Source organism: Mytilus californianus, unplaced genomic scaffold, assembly GCF_021869535.1.
Source record: "Mytilus californianus isolate M0D057914Y unplaced genomic scaffold, xbMytCali1.0.p SCAF_6, whole genome shotgun sequence".
NCBI lineage: Eukaryota > Metazoa > Mollusca > Bivalvia > Mytilida > Mytilidae > Mytilus > Mytilus californianus.
In genome coordinates, this window is record NW_026262712.1 from 49,330,714 (window position 1) to 49,351,711 (window position 20,998).

Here is a 20,998-nt window from a genome sequence, read left to right on the forward strand (position 1 = left end):
ACGACGCACGTAACAAAGAGACATCAAGGAGGCAATATACAGTTTGCAATAAATGGACAGCTGTCTATACACTATGCGAATCAGGAGTCTAATCAAGTTGTCAATACATTAGAAATAAGAAATGCTCCATGTTCATCCATTAACCCCAACTTCTCCATTATATACTATACATATCTTCCGTAACAGCATACAAGTACATTTTGATATGAGGTAGTGTTGTCCAATTATCTGTATGTTCAAATATAATACCTAAATTCCACAATAGTATGGATAAGTTACTGAGCGTTTACAATTGGTATCACGACGACTGTCACTGTGGCAGAGGGGACAGCTTACCACTCTAGAGTACACGAGTACACCTCAGTTTTCTGTAAATTGTTTTCTGTGCAGTGCTTTATGTGCGAATGATTTAACTGTCGTCTTTTTTTTCATTGTTTTGTCCGTCTTTTTATGGGTTTTCTCGTCAGTAACAGAACCTCTGCTCCTTTTCGCGTTTATATAACTTAATTAATACGTTACGCTCGAGCATTCATATAATAATGACTATATTAACAGGAATGTGTTCCTTACGCAAAAAAACTGATCCAACAGAGGTAAGAGGAAATGTTCTTCAATTTCCTATTTTAGTCCAGCATCATTAAAAATTGCCACCACAGCAATTTATTCTGCTGATTCAGCGGGATCTGTGATACGACAGGAGATTTGATAATTGATAGGTTATTATGTTCATTTTCAATACAATTAAGAAAAAAAAAATCGCTGCATTTTGTCGATCAACACTTAAAACACGAAGCCAAGGGATTAAGTATGTTGTGACGTTTCACGTAGAATCCCTTTTTTTAAATTTTATATAACCGGATTGAGACGGTCACCATCATGAATTGGTTGACCGATACGATGTTTATTTGTCTCATCTCACTAGATACAGGTTTTTGCGGTTTTAGATCTTTAGATACCTAATTAATTGTTTGATTTGTAATTTTAACGATTGTGTCCTTGTCCCAATTGTGACATTTTGACTGAGTGGATTGGCATGGCATGTATTCGTATATAGCAGGAGATACTAACCTTGTCGACGCTCCCGGTCTCACTCATATGAGTTCATGCGATTCACTCAGATTGTGTGTAACCTTGATGAGTATCTTTGTAATCAATTAATGAAAGTTGAACATCGGTAAGCTACTGTTGTTTTAATTTGAATGCTACTTCATATACTGTAAACCAACTTATGGTCGCGGATACTTTATTTCGCGTTCCGCCCTTTCTAACACACTTCGTGGCGATTAAGGTTCGCGATTCTCTAATTTTCTTGATGTAGTTGAATAAGGAAAGATCCAAGTTTTACATATTCGCGACGATTTATATTCGCGTTATTTTTCTACTCGCGAATGTCGCGAAAATAAATCGCTCCCGAAAATTAGTTGATTTACAGTATATCTTTATATGTTTTAAAAGAAATTTGGGAAGTAGATATGTTAGGCACTAACAGAATGATGCATTTAACAAAATTTGAACAAGAATACCTGGAGTATGTGAAGACATCTCGGTATATATTGTCTTGGATTCGAGCTAAAGTTCAAGTTATAAAGCTTTATATACTGACGGACTTTAAAAACGCAACACACATTTTGATGATTTTTTTTTACCAAATTATGATTGATCATCATATAATTACTATTCATGCTTACCATACTTCTTGCCGTGTATAAAAATTCAATACCTGACGTACCTGAGGTTGTTGAACATACCGGATTATTGAAGTCGCACGAATTTCTTAAAGCGAAATTTGAAACCCATAAATGATCTTTTTTAGGTTTTTTTTCTTCGTGAAACAATTCTTTCAATCCACACCGACACTTGAATCTGTAAAAAAATGTTGGATTTCAATATTGACGAGACAGAGCAATAAAAATCTGAATCAGGCCATACGAATATTGTAAGCAGGAATACGTGAACATGCTGTTGCAAGACAATTTCACATCAGGAACTCCTCTTTTGTCTTTACACCAACGGTACAGGTAGACGGGATTTGTTGATGATCCCCCATGACCAGACCACTTTGTAGTGACAACCCCACGTCAATAAAATTTTATTATACAACGTGTCTTGCGAGACACGTTTACGACTGCAACGTCAACTGACAATCAAGTCGTCAAATGCCATGTCAGACAGATTCACGCCATAAATGTTTCCAATATTCGGAAATGCCAAAGAATCGACTGTAAAATTGCCAAAGCACACTGTAATGGAAGGCCTAGGACAGAGGTAAAATCAAAAGATACAAAACAGAACTCAAAACATACCCAACAAAACTAGTAAACCTTTCTGTCAATCCTTTAGGCGTTGGTTTCAGGCAGTCATTATCTTCTACGGTGACACACCCATTGATAAGGTGAAAAACCTGGGTTTCAATGCATACCACATTATGTGAACATTAAACATGACGTATACAATTCATCTTTCGAACTGCAAACTTTTAAACAATGAATGAGATTCATATTTATACATTTATTTTACAAAAAATGCATATTTGAAAATGAGAATTAAAAAGAATAATCTAGTGTTCCATTTGTAAAGTCCGTCAGTATATAATATGATTTTAAAAAAAATACTTTTCTTTAATTCTCTGTTAAGGGGTGTGTTGAACACCGGTATACTACTGTTGCCTTTATTTAAGAATTCTAGAAATTAAACAGAAATTAAGTTTTAAACTTCCTTTTTTTTTTTTTGCTATTCTTTTTAGGCCCCTTTTGATTTTAAAACGCCTCGTGTGAGGAAGTATTTCTGCATCCTTGGCTGTCATTTTTTGTTTTTTTAGCGTTCCTGGTTGGGGAAAATAAAAAAATGTTTTACAACTCATATTTTAGTTCTCCATCATTAAAAATTGCCTCCACAACAATTATTTCTGCTGATTCAGCGGGATCTGTGATACGACAGGAGATTTGATAATTGATAGGTTATTATGGTCAATTTCAATAAAATTAAGAAAAAAATATTCACTGCATGTTGTAGATTAACACTTAAAACACGAAGTCAAGTCACGTGAAATCACTTCTTTTTTTAATTTTATATAACCGGATTGAGAAATTACCAGAAGCGAAAACCTTTGCCTGTATTTTCTACAATAGTCTCCGTTTAACAAATATAGTACAAGAGAGATCATTCACATTCTTGTCTCTCTCTCTCTCTCTCTCTCTCTCTCTCTCTCTCTCGTTTTAAAGTTCTTCATGTGTGGAAGTCTTTATGCATCATTGGCTTTCAAAAGTTTGGTTTCGAGCGTTTCTGGTGATGACAAATAAAAATAAGTTTTTTCCCATATTTTAGCACTGAACCATTTAATTGCAACAATATCAATTAATCCTGCTGACTCAGTGGTATAGTAGTACTTTTTGTTAATTGATAAGTGATAATCTTTGGTTTCATTAATATTTAGAAACGTCTAATCGTCAGGTTAACACTTTAAACACGAAACAAAGAAATAGAATACACGTAAAATCACAAGTTTTTTTTTTTTAATTTCATAAAATCGGAATTAGAAATTAATAGAAGAGAGCGTTTTGAGGTGTGGTGCAAATGTATACAGATATCTTTGGGTGAAGTTTGTAAACAATATAATTACAGAGTGTACCATATAAACATTCACATTCTTATAGTATCTTATCTGATGATGTCCTCTCTCTTTCTCTCTCTAAATTTTCTGATGCTTTTTGTATATTCTTTAACTAATTATATAGAGACAATATTCCCAGTTTGTCTTTTTTAGCAACACAGTACTAAAAGTTAATGGACGTGTTTATGAATATTATTTCCCATTTCTTAACTCTTAGTCAAGATATATTTGCTATACAAATGCCACAACACCTATTTTCGATAGATTTTAGCAAATATGGTGTTACTTGAATACAAATAACCAAACAAGTCTGGTAGGTATGATATTTGAAGTACAACTTGATTTGCTTTCGTTTTAGTGTCCTTTAATATAAAATTTTACACAAAAAGAAAAACGTTAGAGATGCATTGTTTCATCAAACTCGCCTTCAACTGTAACGAATAAGGTTCAATTTAATAAAAGAGCAAATAAATAATAGAATCTTTTAAGAATATCAATATAGACTATTTAATCTATTTTTTTTTTATATACCCACATTTCTTTGTGATGCTATATAGTTCTCAAGACTAACTAAGACACTAAATCCGTTGGATATTAGATGTGCACTGATTGATATTTTAGTCTTAGATATTTGATTTTTTTTATAAATTGTTATTGGCTTTGAATTAGCTGTTTGTAACTGCGAGTACTCTCAGATCTGTACAGTGTCTTTTTGTTGTGGGGATGTATAAGTACCCGTCCACGTCCACTCTGTGTTTTGTTTTTTAGATGTATTTCTATTTATATCCATCTGATGAGTTAAGCCTTTTTCAACTGATTTTTATAGTTTGTTCTTATGTTGTACTGTTACACCACTTTCCCAGGTTAGGGGAGGGTTGAGCGCTCACAAACATGTTTAACCTCGCCACATTCTTTATGTGCCTGTCCCTAGTCAGGAGCCTGTTTTTTAAGTAAACTGTTTATATACTGATAAAAATCTGGTTCTTAAAGCTTTCTTAAAAACAACTACAGAAAACATACTAGCAAAAGTAGCAAGACAAATAATAGATTAAGATTTTCGTTCATCAAACTAGAAGTGGTTCTATTCCCAACAGAAATTATACAGAATACCAAAAATTACATTGTATGTTTGCCCTTCTTTGTTAGGTAAACAAGAATGAAACAGTACTTTACAGACTTTTTCAAACCGGTCTGGTATGGCATGGGCAAAGTAGTAACGGAGAAACGATCTTTCCTCAAACTATCCTTTGCCAATAAAGCTCTCGATGACATAACATTTAGGCAATATCCAACATTATGAATTAGTTCAATCGAACATACCTCCTTACTTTAAAGATCAGTCTGTTCACATTGCAAGTTAAACCGGTGATGGGTTCTATTACTTGTAATTGAATAAATTACAATAAAAGTGCTAATTATCTTCATCACCTTTTGCAAAGTTGAGTCACTTTGTCTTCACGTATCTGCCCATTGGAATTTTCATGTCGATTGACACTAATAGCCGTTCACTTGGAGCAGAAGTAGCAGAAACGGTGATATAAAGCCGTACAAGTAAACTGCAAGTATGGGTAATATCACAAGTATTTTGATGGATAACAGGCATCATAAAAAGGCTATTGAAGATATTGTCTGCTTACTCTTTCGGCGCATCGGATATTACCAATAGTTGGTTGCTAGGGTTCGTGTTGCTATGTTTTCAGTTTTCAATATTGTGGTTTGTAAACATGTTTGCTTTTTCATCGTTTTTCGGTTATTGCCATGTTTTTGCCAAATTCTTTCGACTGATGAGACTTGATTTTCCCTTTAATATCTTCCGCCTCTTTTTTTAACAGTTTTACGAGGTTGACAACGGAAAGAGATTTTACTCTCAAAAGTCACTGGTAGGTTTTAGTCAATCATTTTCATAATATATATTCTAAGCTTTTAAATGACAAAGATTATTTTAATATTTTTACATATGCATTCGTTAAATGGAGCAAAGAAACTGACAATCGCAAACGAAAAATTATTTAACGAGTTATATCCCTTAATGGATACTCTTTAAGTTTAGCAAAATAGACATGTATAAGTTAATGCAATGCCTTCAACAGTCGCCATGCTCCGTGCATCATATCTTATATCTAAACCAGGGGCCGAGTTTAGATAATGTTAGAATAAATTGACCAGATATGGCAAAATATCTGAGACCAACGACGAAGTTTAAGGTAAAGGAAGAGACGGTTACGACGTTTTTATCTTTCTTTCATAGCTAAGAATGATTGAACATATATTACGGACCCGATGTGCATTTTTGTTATAAATCGTACGTTGCTCTTTTCGACTTTAAGATTAAGGCCCACATCCGAAAATGAGTTTATTAACATTTGTGGCCTCTGATAATTTTAACATCGATTAAACATTTCCATGAAATAAAACACAATTAATCACCAGTGAGACTGTAACGTAATGCTTTCAACAGTTTAAACATCTTCATAATCCTTGACGGGATTATAAAAACGATAGACATATGTTTTTGTGTCCTTTCTCTTCCTAGGGCTGTTGGAGTGGTACACTTTCTTTCACTTGGGGACTATCCAGTAAGTAAGCTTGAGTAATTATTTCTTTAATTATAGGCTGGATCAATGCCACTGCTGGTGGAGCTTTGACAAAACTTTGAAATTTCCGAAATACTAAGGATTTTTTACCCCAGGAATAGATTACCTTAGCTGTATGTTGCACTACCATTCGGAATTTTGAGTCCTCAATGCTCTTCAACTTGTACTTTATTTGGCCTTTTTAACTTGTTAGATTCGAGGGTCACTGATGAGTCTTTTGTAGACGAAAAGTGTGTCTGGCGTATAAAATTGTAATCCTGGTACAGTTTACTTTTATAAATTGTAACTTGGATGGAGAGTTGTCTCATTGGCACTCATACCACATCTTCCTATATCTATATACAGTGTATCTATGATGAATTTATCTACTATCGATATAAAAATAAGAAGATGTGTTATGATTGCCATGCAATGAGACAACTCTCCAACAGAGACCAAATGACATAGAAGTTAACAACTATAGGTCACCGTACAGCCTTTCAACAATGAGCAAAACCCATACTGCATTATATTTATTTAAATAATTTAAATAAAAAAGCAGCATAAATATGCTGAGTTCAGGACGGTTAAAAGTAGTAAGTTTGTAAGCTACAGGACTCCCAACTAACATTGAGTTTTAAGATTACATAATCTCTACAAATCTAGCAGACTTTTTAGATTTAATTTGTTTTGTTTTTTTTGTTTTTGGTTACAGTGTGTGTTTGTAGTATCTTAAATTTAGATTTGTTTATTTGGTCGTTTTGGTTTTTGTAGGGGGCGAAAGGGGGACGGGTCTTTAGTTTTTAGGTTTTTGGAATTTTTTCAACTAGATCAGTTATCTGCGAGAAAAAATTCCATTGAATGAATATAGATAATATCCATGAAAAATAAGTAAATAATTAATTATAGGCTAGACTGTCACGTGATGCTTCTATATAATCCATAGTATGACGAATGCAAACGTTTACCTTGAAACTAAAGACTTAATGTATACGTCTGAATGACAGGATTATATAAAACGATATTTCGTTGTTCTTTTTATTTCTCTCAAGAGGTGGTGGAACAGTAATATCTTTTTCTTTCAATCTGCTATTTAGCTTTTCAGTAAGTAAGCTTATATAACTATTTCGTTTATGAAAGAATGTGAAGGCTATTTGTACAATGTATTCTTGACTGTCAGAATTTAAAGAAATGTTCTTACTTCGGGTCAATAAACATTAGCATTCCAGTATTCTTTCAGTTTTCAAGGGGTTCCCTTGCAATTACAGTATCTTGAGTTGAAAGCTTGCATAAATTCTACACACCAAACATATAATTGATTTTAATTCTGCGAGAAAAAAAAACACGTTCTCATATTGTAGAAACTTATCAAGGTACTAGGCTTATAATTTGATAAGCCAGACGGGCGTTTCGTCTGCGAAAAGACTCATCATTGGAGATCGAATCTAAGTATTGGATCCCATACATGCCGGAGAGGGATAAGGTATTAAAAAACGTTTAAACCCGCCACGTGTTAAGGTAGATCACAACAACAAATGGAAGTTTTTAACGACCTTGACTGGCTATACAGCCCTTGCACGGTCGGCTCGGTGCCCGAAGGCGTTTGGTGAGCGTTTAAATAATTTTGTGCCATCGGTCAGGAACAGGTGGAGGACGCCATTTTGGTAGGCCGCCATCTTGGTTTTGTGAGTTGTTTTGGTTTTTCTTTTGTTGACTATTTTGATGTTATGTCTTCACAACGGCTGCTTTCAGGGCCAGATTGGTCAGCTTGGCAGCCCGCTAACCTCGATGATGGAGTACTGGTAGATGAGTCTCGGACGTAGTATTAACGATGACAGGAAGCATTATCAGGACCAAAGTCGTGTGACAGTGAAATGGCGGTCCATCATCTAACACCTAGGATACAGCCCTCGGAGGTCACTCGGCATACCACTCCCCCATCCATAATGGGTTTTTGGAGTGTATGTTGACGCGGGAATTTGCCCCTACGCGGATTATAGCCTAACGTAGTCTGTACAGCGTTGGATTGGTTTCTGTCATCGAAAGTAGTAAGTCGTTGATCCATCTAACTGTAAACCCTCATCGAAGATAGCGGGTAAAGGAGAGCTGACCCAGCACGTCCGTTCAGTTGTAATGACTGAGACGTGAATGTGATTGAATGGCATGTTAAGGTAGATAGGGTGTCTTCCTCCATTTTGGATTTTGAAATACCAAAAAACAATCGGTCTAGATCTTTAAGAAAATGTGCAAATTTTGAGAGTAGTAGGTAATTCATATGTAAGAATTTTTATTTCAATATAGAAAATGACATGTTTTATCATATTTATGGTTGTATTTTACAAAAAACGGAATACTTTTGTTTGATTCAATTTTTTCAAACTTTGCCACATAAGGGGAGGCAACTCAAATGTAAGGGCAGATAATTCAGATAAAGTTACTTTTACAATAGAATGTGTTAGGAATTTACCTATTTTATTATGTAGCAAGAAAACGGGTCCCGTGACCCCATTTTTTCTTTTTCTTATCTGAAAGCATAATATTAGAGCTATCTTCTCATATTTTATCTCAAAATTCTATGGTGTAGTTTTTGTTTTATGGCAGAAAATTGGGTTTTCCATGCATAATCTATACAAAATCTGTCAATTTTGCACAACCTGTAGCGTGAAAATAAGCCCCGTGACCCATTCATTTTATTATTTTTTTTAAAAAAGCATGATATAAACTACATTTTGGCAAATTATTAAAAAATTCTATGGATTATAATTTAGACACCCCATCTACCTTAATAGGACTGTCCCGAGACGGTAACCTTGTTGTCTCGATTTGTTTGACATTAGAATGAAAGCAGTTGATGGCAAATTTTTTATTGTCTCTGCTACATATATTCACAATTTTTCTTGATTCGGTGCGATGAATTCGTTATCGTAAAGACACTGACTACTGGTGTAGATTGTATGTTGACCTGTAAAAAGGACATACATTTCAAATATGATTTTAATCATATCTACATGTATATTGATAAGTCCCTTTTAAATCGTAATACAAATAATTCTGTTCCGTATAACAACTATTCTAATGCATGCAATTTGTTTGGAACTACAATTTTCATGAAGCACCCGCACCAGTCCAACGTTGACAAATATTTTGAAGGGTTAGATTCCACGTTCTACCAGTCCGTAACTAAGGAAAGCCACCATTTTTGATTTCGAATTTTTTTGGTATGTAATTTGTTTAAATATTAACAAAAAAGTCACATTTTGTTTTACTGTCGCAAATATCCGTTTACCTTGTTCCGCTGCGCGTCGCTAGATAAACTATTTGCGACGGTAAAATCTACGTTTTACGAAGGCCAAGCTTAAAATACAATACAGTTATCTCCTAATTTTAACGTTTTCTTTTAAATGTATACTAAGATGCAGATTCATGTTGGATAAAATGATAGGTTTGGCTATTAGTGCTTTTGAGCCTGCAAAATGAATATATGGATTGATAAAAGACTACCGATTACGCCATGTAACATTTATGAACCATCCTTTAAACAGAAGGGCATGAATAACAATTAATTTGTTTATGAATTTGCGTAGATACTTACTAATTCCTTTTAGGACATAAACCTATATGGACGGTGAAAATGCCAAGTGTTTGACACTTCTACAAAATTATTTTAAAGTTTTCACATAGACGATACCATCATAGATTTAAACCTGATAAACAAAAATCTTTGAAAAGTAAAATTTCTGCTATATATAATTCTTCTCAACAATCTGTTTTACAGCAAAACAAAAACAGATTCCTACTTGTGAAACATATTTGTAACGATAGTAATTGTTATAAATATACACGAATATGAAGCAAGTCGTTATACTGAATAAACAAAAAAAAAACAAAAACAATGTATAACTTGAGGTTTTAATATAGAGTTTCAACATAATTTGTAAGTTGTATGATTTACACCGTAAATTTAACCAAGGTGTAAAAAAAACATCGATGCAGTTCAATCTGTACGGGTAGGTCTATAAAGATGCAAACCTCTTATATGTTATTTACTGTCTCTGATATTCTATAGAAATTTGATATTTTTAAAAAGTGCACAAAATAAACTTTCTGTCGAGAATATGCCAAAATTAAAACCTTTATTTATATTAATTGTTGGCTGTAACGTATACCTCATGTTGGAATCTGAATTTTTTTTTTTCATTACATATAAATACATTTATAAGGGAAAACAATAAGGTGGTCATACATGTATTAATATGTTTTCAACCTATGTCTGCTTTGTGGAATGTTGTACGATATTGTATCAATAACCATGACAAGAGAAAATAAATTTTGTGCATGAAAAAGTATAAAAAAAATTGATGGTGACATCGTCATATGCAGCACGATAATACTGTAATGTCTTGCATCCCGTGGTTTAGATTGTAAAAGCATCTTGAAATTTTTGGCATTTTCGCTGTAAAATCTTCCATAAGGCACGGCTGTTATATGAATATTTCTTTTTTCTGATTTCTGGTGTCTTTTTCCATTTTAGAATAAAAGTAGCAACAAATGCCCAGTTGGATTTCGTCTATACTTAAGGTGGTACATAAAACTACAGGGAGATAACTCTGTAAAAATCAGCTGAACGTTTTAATCACGTTCTATTGTTAAGGAAAAATAAAGCTTCTCAATGATCAATATTAGTGTTTGTCAAACTGCTATATATCCAATGATATTTTTCCGATAAAGTGTGAGGTTCAATTTTTTTTAGATTTTAATATTTTTGTCAAAGGGTCAAAGTAAATATTTTGTCAAAATTTTATGAAAATTATACAACGAGCTAAATTAATTTTAGTCAAGGTGTTTGGTAGCACCTTAATCCTCTAATGTGTTAATGCGCGTCGCATAATCCTATACTTCCAGTGGTAATTTCATTGCATATCTTATAAAAAGGACCTCTAAATCAGCATCAAACTTTAGCGCGCAATTTTAACTCTTATCGTATTATTGCCAACTACCTTGAGGTATTTCCGTTTGTCATTCCTTAAACGGAATATTGCTAAATAAGGTCAGTTACCTAGCCATTTTACTGGATGTTTGCTAGCAAACCTGTTAATTGACTGAAAAATAAACAAGTATAAAAATATGGAATGGTATGATTGCAAATGAAACAGCTATCCACCAAGGACATCTACATATGTTTGTACGGTGCTTGTTGTACAGTGTATTATCAATTCAATTCGGTTGGAGGTGTTTCAGAAGATCCATTACGGTGAACGTGTACATGTAAAAGCTCTCGAGTGAAATACAACTATACATTGCCAACTTTACTATTTTGTAACACAGGTATGTATAATTTTCCAGTTTTATCATAGTTTTTTCTTCTTTATTGTATAAACATAAAGTTTCCATTGAAAGATTCGTTAAGAGAACAAATTAAATTAACCTAATCGTTTATATATTGGCATATCATTTCATTTCACTGCTTTGTATTTTTTGTGTTCTTGTTTGGCGATTGGAGCAAGTTCTTCTGATTAACTTCATTAATTTTGATAAAATCAACAGTGTAAAATTAATACTATCCACTTAAAAATTAAATCTGGTCTGAATTTATTTATTCGTAAAGGGAAATACTAGTTACCCTAGATGACACACACACACACACACACACACACACACACACACACACACAAAGAAATTAAAAAAAAAGTTATGGATAAGAAAGATCCACAAGTAAAGTCTGTCGTCAAGGGCTTTTAGTAAAAATTTAAACCCACTTTGCCTTTTTTGGTGACTTTTACATAAAACTAAACGACAGTTCTTTGAATAAACGTTTTCTTTTCATCAATCAAAATTTAAACAAAGTCGCCAGAATTTTCTCTGACCAATTCGATGCTATTTTGGTTATTCCTATCGTCTGGAAAGTCCGTTCAGTTACACGTCGTTAAACGAAATGAACGGCTCGAACGAAATTACGAGACTTGAGGGAAATAGGGTTGAAAAAATTGTTGGTTTTTTTTTGATTTTCCACAAAAAGAAATATTAAAGCCAAAGAACAATTATAACGTTGACTTAATCGTGCATTGTATAATATAAATTTATACACTTCAGATTTTACATAGATCATGTAGATAAATTAGACCTAAATGATCTGAATATATATTCGAGAAAACATCACATACGTATTATCAACAACCGGAAATGTCCAATTCATTGGGTATAATTCGTCATATTAACTGCTTTTGCATATTTCTTGTATTAAAGGAAAACATTTATTGTAAGAGCGCATGCACAACAACCATTGTAAATGTATGTTGGCCCATATTTAACACATTTATATATCACACTTTCGTGGATTGAAGTTCATGCCATCCTTGCATGATACCGGTGAAAAAGATAATTTTATTATAATATTGAAAAATTTCTGTCAAAAAACAAACGTTTGAAGCCAATCAAAATTAAGCGTTCTAAAAATAGATTTTCAGTAGGATGTTAAGGGCAAAGTCAATTGATGTTTATGTTTTAATTAATGGGTTAGCTTAAAATAGCTTGACTTTGATGTTCTATGCAATTTATTATAACTATAATTAGGTCGAAATATACTCAGCAACAAATAAGCGATTTTCCTCTCTATTAAGAAATAACAGTAGTATTATAATGTTTACATCTCGTAATCCATAAAGAATCACATGTACTCAAAAGGGATAGTAATCGAGTCTGTTGACAAGATAATCGTCTACTGCAATGTACCCGAACAAAAGGTCTAATATTGTAATGAAATGTGCTTGGTGATGTCCCTGTCCTGGATTCAAGTGGTTATCAGTGAAAATCTATACTCGACGAAAAAACTTACTAGTTAAAATAAGTATTAGGTGGTTTATTTTATCCACTTAATTGTTGTTAACAAATTTGAAAAAACGATACTATTATCCTTATAGTGTTGGTATTATAATTTAAGTGTAAAAACAATTATTCATTTTGGTGTGCCTTTTTGAGGATATTGAGTTTAATCGTTACGTTAAGATCCTTAGGCTTTTCACATTCGAAGGCTCAGTTTCAGTCAATGGTAAGTTTGATTTCCGTGTTTTTCTTTTCTTTTCTTTTTTCTCTTCATTTTATTCCCCTGTGTGTATCTTGCATTACTTTAAAATTTACACTTTTATATACGTTTTATGGAAAAGAAAGGATTGAATCTAATTGACGGTCATCCTATATCTCTTTCTGTCATATTAAGCTGGGTAAATTTAGATAATATTCCAAATACTTTATATATTTATTCAACAAATTCGTCCAATGTTTTAGTATTATACTTTGTTTTTACAACGCCCCTTCTTTGTGTATCTCCTCCTGAACATGCATGAAATATTTTCCACTGGACGTTGAGCAACCAACAATCAAACAGTCTTTATGTATCATTTCACCTGTCATAGCAGAAACATTACAATGCAATTTTTTTTTATTAATTATAAGCGCGAAATAGTTCCTTAGACAATTAAGAATAAACATTACCTGAAGCCTCTATATATAAATATTATCGGCATTTCACGAAAAAAAATATTCCTTTTTGTCAATGCTATTTTAAAATTTGTCTCTGCCTACGTAACATAAAACTGTTTATCATAATTCCTTTACTCAGAATTATATTGTGGGCCATTACAGTAATTTTTGTTCTTAAACAAACACGGGTGGAATCGGAGCTGTCACTTTATGGTCTATATTTATGGTAAAGTATCGATTTATGTGTGTAGATCCCTACTCAAAAATATAACTTTTCAAATAAAATTTTGAGTACATATTTAATTTTCTTTTAGATTGATGTAAAATGAGATGAAACATAAGATGTGTACATGTATTAATTAAAGTTTGCCTATTTTAGCTGCGATGTACGGAAGTGTTGATTTTAGACCACACTTTCCTACTCTATTACATATCTTAAAATAGATTCTGAGATATGAATAGAAATTAGGAGAAAGTGTTTACAAGTTAAACATGTATATATTTGATTTAAGAAAATAATTTATCCATATGCTGCATTGAATCTCAATGAAATGAAAAATTACAAATATCCAGGTCATGGTTTGACAAAGGCCATGACCAGACCCATGGAGCGTCATGCTATTCAAAAATTGAGTGCCGAAAATAAACTTACTTCAAAGTCATTTAGATTATACTTTTTTACAAAAGATAAAAATATCCACATTAATCATATCCTTTGTTCCTGTCGTGAGGACATACATATTTAGTAACGGGTTAAAAGAAAGAAGAAAAATGCACACATTTATTAAGACTCGATACTTCTAATAGCAAAATTCCTGGTTATAGTTTCGCGTTGAAAGAAACTTGTTAAATAGATTTATCTTTATTTTTTCATATCACCTATTGCAAAACGTGTACATAAGAATTAGATTTTTCTGGTAGTGAAATTCCTAGTTATAGTTTCGTGTTAAATAAAACTCATTGGAATAATTTATCTTTATTATTTCTATGCACAACTGCAAAATATGCAAAAATATATAAGGACTAGGTACTTCTATAAAGAAAAAATCCAAGTTATAGTTGCGTGTTAAAAACAAATTAAAATTTTGAATCATTGTCAAATTATATGCACATACTTCAAAATATGCACACATGTATTAGAGCTATGTACTTCTAATACAAACATTCTTTGTTAAGTTTTTGTTTAAAAAAAATAAAACATTAAAATGATTAATATTTATTATTTCCATCCGTATTCTGCAAAAAGTTAAATAACAAAAATACCGAATTATCAAATGGCAAAATCAAAAGCTCAAACACATCAAACGAATGGAAAACAACTGTCATATTCCTGACTTGGTACAGGCATTCCCTTATGTAGAAAATGGTGGAATAACCTGGTTTTAAAGCTAGATAAACCTCTCATTTGCAAAGTCGCATAGAATTCCATTATATTGACAACAATGTGTGAGCAAAACAGACAGACATAATAGGTCAATTTTTTTTAATAGATTTGAAAAATTTGGGTACAAAAGTCAACATTTTAATCACTCAAAATATGCACACATCTAGTAGAACTAGGTATACTTCTAACAGTAAAATCCTAGATATGTTAGTTTTGTATTACTGTATCGTATTGAATTTTGTTATTTCTATATGGGCAAACTGCAAATGTATTTCAACTACTGACATATTCGGTTAATTCTTAGATAGGACCGCCCTCTTGTATGACCATGTAGGAAACGGCATACGTGCATGAACTGAATGTCAAAACCCGATCATACCTAATGTTTGTTTACAAGATCTTTTATTAAATATATTTTTTTTCGAAATTTTTAAGATAAATACAACAATATGCAAGGAATATGCAAATGTTCTTATCTTTTGTTAAAAGTGTTTAAATATATCAGCTTAGTATTTTAAAAACAAATGAGAGAACATCAAAGCAAGAGAGATGATATATACAATAAAGCGAAACAATACCGCCCCTGCTGCAACCAGGACGAGACCTAAATGCACTAAATGATAAAAGGCAGAACATGAAAGTCAAAAATTTTGAATTAAGTACATAAGAAAAATTGGTACCGTTTATGTTATTACTACCACTGGGTAGATGCCTCTGCTGTTCCAAATTTTGGATTTTTTTTTTTAAATTAAGGAATTTTCTCCCTCATGCAAAGCTTTGATTCCTTGCCCGGCTTTGGCTATACTTTTTGTCCTTTTTGGTTTATAGCTCTTCATCTTTTTAATAAGCTTTGGATTTTCAAATATTTGGCCTCGAGCATCGCTGAAGAGACATTGATTGTCGAAATGCGCATCTGGAGCAGAAAAATTGGTACCGTTTATGTTATATAGCAAACATTTACTTCCTGAGTTTACATTCCAGAATGACCAGAATATAATATTTTCAAATACCTCGAGCTTATGTGTATCTATTACATCATAACGCAGGGAGGACTTCATTGAGACACGTGACTCGTGATTGAATATGTAGACACGTGACATGTGATTGACTTCTAAGAAGTTGTATGATATTTATCACGTTAGTTATTGTTTCATTTCGCGTCTATAAAGGAAGTCATTCATCAAATAAACTCATTCACAACACATGACAGAGATTCGATTATATATATAGGTACAAAATAACATAAGCTGGGGTGAAAGCTTGGTTTAACTTGGATTTGGAGACAAAATGAGGCACCGACTACTCTTTATTCAAGGGGAATGAGGTGAGGAGCTGTTTTATTTTTTAATAAATGGATCAGTTCCGTTTGAAATTTTTGAAAAACAATGAACCAATAGTAGTTCAAAAGCAGCGTATGAAAATCAATTTCAGTCGGTATACATGTACATATAGCAAGACCCATTTGGCCTGTTATTGGTGGAAATTCATAAATTATACGTAGAACGCCTTTATTCTACAGTGATAATACGCCAATATACTGTCTCATCCACTTTCCTGTTGTTATTAGAGATGTGTATGTGTTATTTTGTCAACTGTGTCTTACATATAGTATTTGTCATTAAAAGTTAAGCAATCCGATCTTTAAATTTATAATGATTAAATTCATAACATGCAGCTTTACTATTTTACTATTAAGAGTACTTCTTCGTCGTAGATAAACAGTAATTTGTCAATAAGGTAATTTGTTAATCCTATTATAGTTTGACGAGTTGTAAATCTGCAGATCACAACAAAGAAGTTGTCGTAAAACAGACATAATTTGTAAATTCAAAAATGCGAACAAATATTTGGTGTAAATTTTTTACATGAAAGGTATCAACGTTTGCTCCCTATTACTTGACAAAATGAAATTAAAACATATCCAAAAATGAATTTCAAAATGAACTTATTGAACCAATGTTCATCTGTTGCTGTTGTTTCTGCTATAAGAATGATAAGTTTATCAAAACTGCAAAGTTTAACATGGCTTAAGCGGATCTACCACTTCTATGAATTGAAAGGTAGCTTGTACTTGCTATTTCCGAAATAAAATCCCTTCGACGATTATTGTAAAAAAAATCAATCGTGAGAAACTCTGGCGGAGAATGACAAATAAAGTAATAAAATGTATGAATGGCGAAATTAGCATTACCCTTTAAAACCATACTCACTACATATCGCCATAACATTAAATTGCATTTTAATTCAGATTTCTATTCAATCAATGAAGGTGTGTATGACAATTGTAATTTACCGCCCCCTAAACTGTATAATGGTCAAGTTAGTGCGATTCCATTAAAACATCTACAAGTACGGGGTAAAGATGTGTAACAGCAATTAAAACCACCACCCGTCTTGTCCTTTTCAAGCTACAGGTTACCGAAAGTTTGAGCACCATTCTATGTTGTAACTGATTTATTCTGTATCAGTGTATTTGTTGTGAAAAAATTCCTGGGGGTATTCACACAGGTCGCCCTCCTACATTTATTTTTGTGAATTCATTGTACTTATTTTTCATTCTTAATTAATTGTGTGGGATATCTTCAAATTAATATAAAATAAACACGTAATGTTTCTTTATTTTTATTCTCAAAATCGTGTTTCATTAGACTGAATGTAAGTACGTTTATGTTTTGTAATAAGATTTATATGAATTCAGTTCTGTCAAGAAATGATGTCAAATTTTAAGTAAGTGGTGTGTGGCTTTAATACACAGCATAAAAGTGGAACAAAAATACTTAGAAAAATATCAATCATTGTATATGATGCTTATATTAAATATATCAACCGGTATGAATTGAACCTTATCTTTCAGTTTTATTTTAATAAATTAAGTCTACCTTCATAAGAATTCTTCAGATAAAGCTTTTTACATCCTTTTCCTATACCTGGTTCTTAAGGTGGTACCCAACACCTTGACTAATATTAATTTGGCTCGTTTAATTTTCATAAAATTTTGACAAAATGTTTACTTTGACCCTTTGACAAAAATATAAAAATTTCAAAAAATTTGAACCAACCACTTTATCAGAAAAATTTCATTGATGATATAGCAGTTTGACAAACACTAATTTTGATCATTGAGAAGCTTAATATTTCCTTAACAATACAACGTAATTAAAACGTTTAGCTGATTTTTACAGAGTTATCTCCCTGTAGTGTTAGGTGCCACCTTAAATATAGTTATGTAATTTGCAATCATACCACATCTCCTTATTTTTATATTCATACAAAGCGATAGGTCTATAATAAGAGAGATAGTAAATGCAGAAAGTATACTCTTATTTAGAAATATTAAGCCTAACTAAAACCGAAATGTCATTAACTGTAATTCGATATCCTGCATTTATAACTTTTTTTCCATAAAATAACGTCAATTGCTGAAAGGCACCTCCTAAATTATTGAATCAACCATAATACCTTGGTGTTAAGTAGATAAACCCAATCGGACTAACGCCCTCGTCGGTGTATACTTATTCTTACTTATCGCACATTTAACAGTTTATATTCCAATAAACGTGATCTATTTGTTAAAACAATGTAGCCATTTTATTAACACAATATCATGACGAACACGTGGACTAGCTATGCTATCCGCCAGACGAGCATTAAATATCTCCGTAGGGATAAGACTAATCCAAACTGTAATAGGAGCGCGCAGTTTCATGTATACGTTAGAGTATCGACTGGATAAAATAAAAAGTTTCGATTGTCAACAAATATGGCCACGTCCATTACAGTCAAACCTGCAATAAAGGTCACCTCTATTAGTCAAACACGCGTTGTCAGGTCATCCTCCTCTTGTCCACCTATGTATTTTGAACCTTAATTCAAAGGTCACATCTCTTATAAGGTCAATTTTCACTATTCCCAAGTGTTATCTTTATTTACAGGTTTGGCTTTAATTGACTTTTTATGTTAATAGCTACTATTGAAACTATTTTCAATCTTTGGAAAATCAGACGAATGATATAATTTTAGGTAACGATGGCCATTGTAGTGTGTAGTCGGTGATACTATGTCATCAGTCTTTTAAGAAAAAGTTTCATGGCCTTTCAACCAAAATAAATATTAAGTCAACATAACTTTAGGTAATCCGATGAAAAAGAAGTATTATTTACATCTAGTTGCATGCATCATGTATCAAAAAGTAAAATAACAAAAATACCGAACTCCAAGGAAAATTCAAACGGAAAGTCCTTTATAAAATGGCAAAAACAAAAGTTTAAACACATCAAACGAATGGAAAACAACTGTCATATTCCTGAAACCATATTTGGTTTTATTCTGTTTGAGTTCAATAGTCTTTTTAAAGTAATATAAGAACATTCTCCTTTCATATGATAAAATGGCGATTTTCTTTGTTTGAGGTTCATTTTAAAAGGGTTGAGGGTTAATTGCTTTTTTTGTATGTCGATTACCCTTTTATTTGCGCAACAAAGTCTTTCATTTGTGCCAATTTCAACCTAACATGTGCGTCAATTTCCCTATATTTCATTATTATATTAACCTTTCAAATAAATCGAATAATACTACAGGTCTTATTTTTATTTTCTATGGAGAGTATAATCCTGTCTTATTTTACGTATTGGTGTATGCAATGTTCCCAACCCCACCCCCTCCCCCCCAAAAAAGAAGAAAAAGGGCACTTGCATCTGTATATTCCAACGAGACGTAGAGAATTACTGTAAATAGTACTAGTACTCTTTTCAATCTTAAATTTTGAACAGCATTTACATTGCACTAAAAAAGTATTGATTACTCCAAGAATACTCAAATACTTGCGCAAAAAATTATTAACACTATACCGAACTCAAAAGTAAATTCAAAAAGGGTAAGTCCATGACAAAACTGACAAAATAAAAAGTTTAACTTCATTAACCAACGGAAAACGAATTTAAAACAATTGTATTATTCCTGAATTTGTACAGGCTTTTTTTCTTTTTAAACCTGGTTTTATAGATTCATAGCAGACCTCACCCCCTTGCATAGTTGCTTTTAGTAAATGTTTACAATTTGAAACATTTTTATTGATAATAACAAAATAATTGAACAACAGGTTAAACCTATGTATAAGCTCACCCACAAGTTACAAGGTGGAAATATCAACAGTAAAGCCTATCTTAACTTGAAATGTATTCAAAAGTTATTACAAGTAATATGCTGTGGAAATCCTGAATATTGATAATTACCTTATCAAGATTAGTTCCGAAAAGACAATATAACATGACGTGTGTGAGTATCGATTCAAGTGCGCGTGTCGTGTCGTGTCTAGTTCAGTTTAGTTTCTTGTATGTTACTCTTTTAATAGTGGAGCACCTAGGGTATCGTTTTCCAGAATATGTATAATTGGTCGAATTAATGGCTACCAGCACCTATTCAAAATAAAAATGTTTATGTACAACTTGAATTACTTTTAATTGTTATCAAACTTAATAGTTTAAAATGTGCACTATGTAAACCAATGTGTGCATGTCACACAAATAAAAATATTCTGGAATAACACTTAACTGGTGAGGAACAGTTTAAACAGCTTTAGATATTTTACATTTGAGAGCATCAACACAAAAGACTCTTAAACAGAACGTTACAATTAACACACTCCTAGGTTCAATTTGCCAAAGGAGACTGTACTCTTAAGGTGTAAAGAAGAATAATTCATAACTTAAAAATGTCACATGTGGAGCAAGATCTGCTAATCTTTCCGGAGCACCCGAGATCATCCCCAGTTTTTTTCCTTGGGTCCGTGATGCTCAGTCTTTAGTTTCCGGTGTTGTGTTTAGAAGACTTTTGTCTTTTCTTTTGTCTTTTTCATTTTTTGCCATGGCGTTGTCAATTTGGCTTCGACTTATGAGTTTGAATGTCTCTTTGATATCTTCAGCCTCTCTTTTCTAAAACCTTTACAATCATAATTAA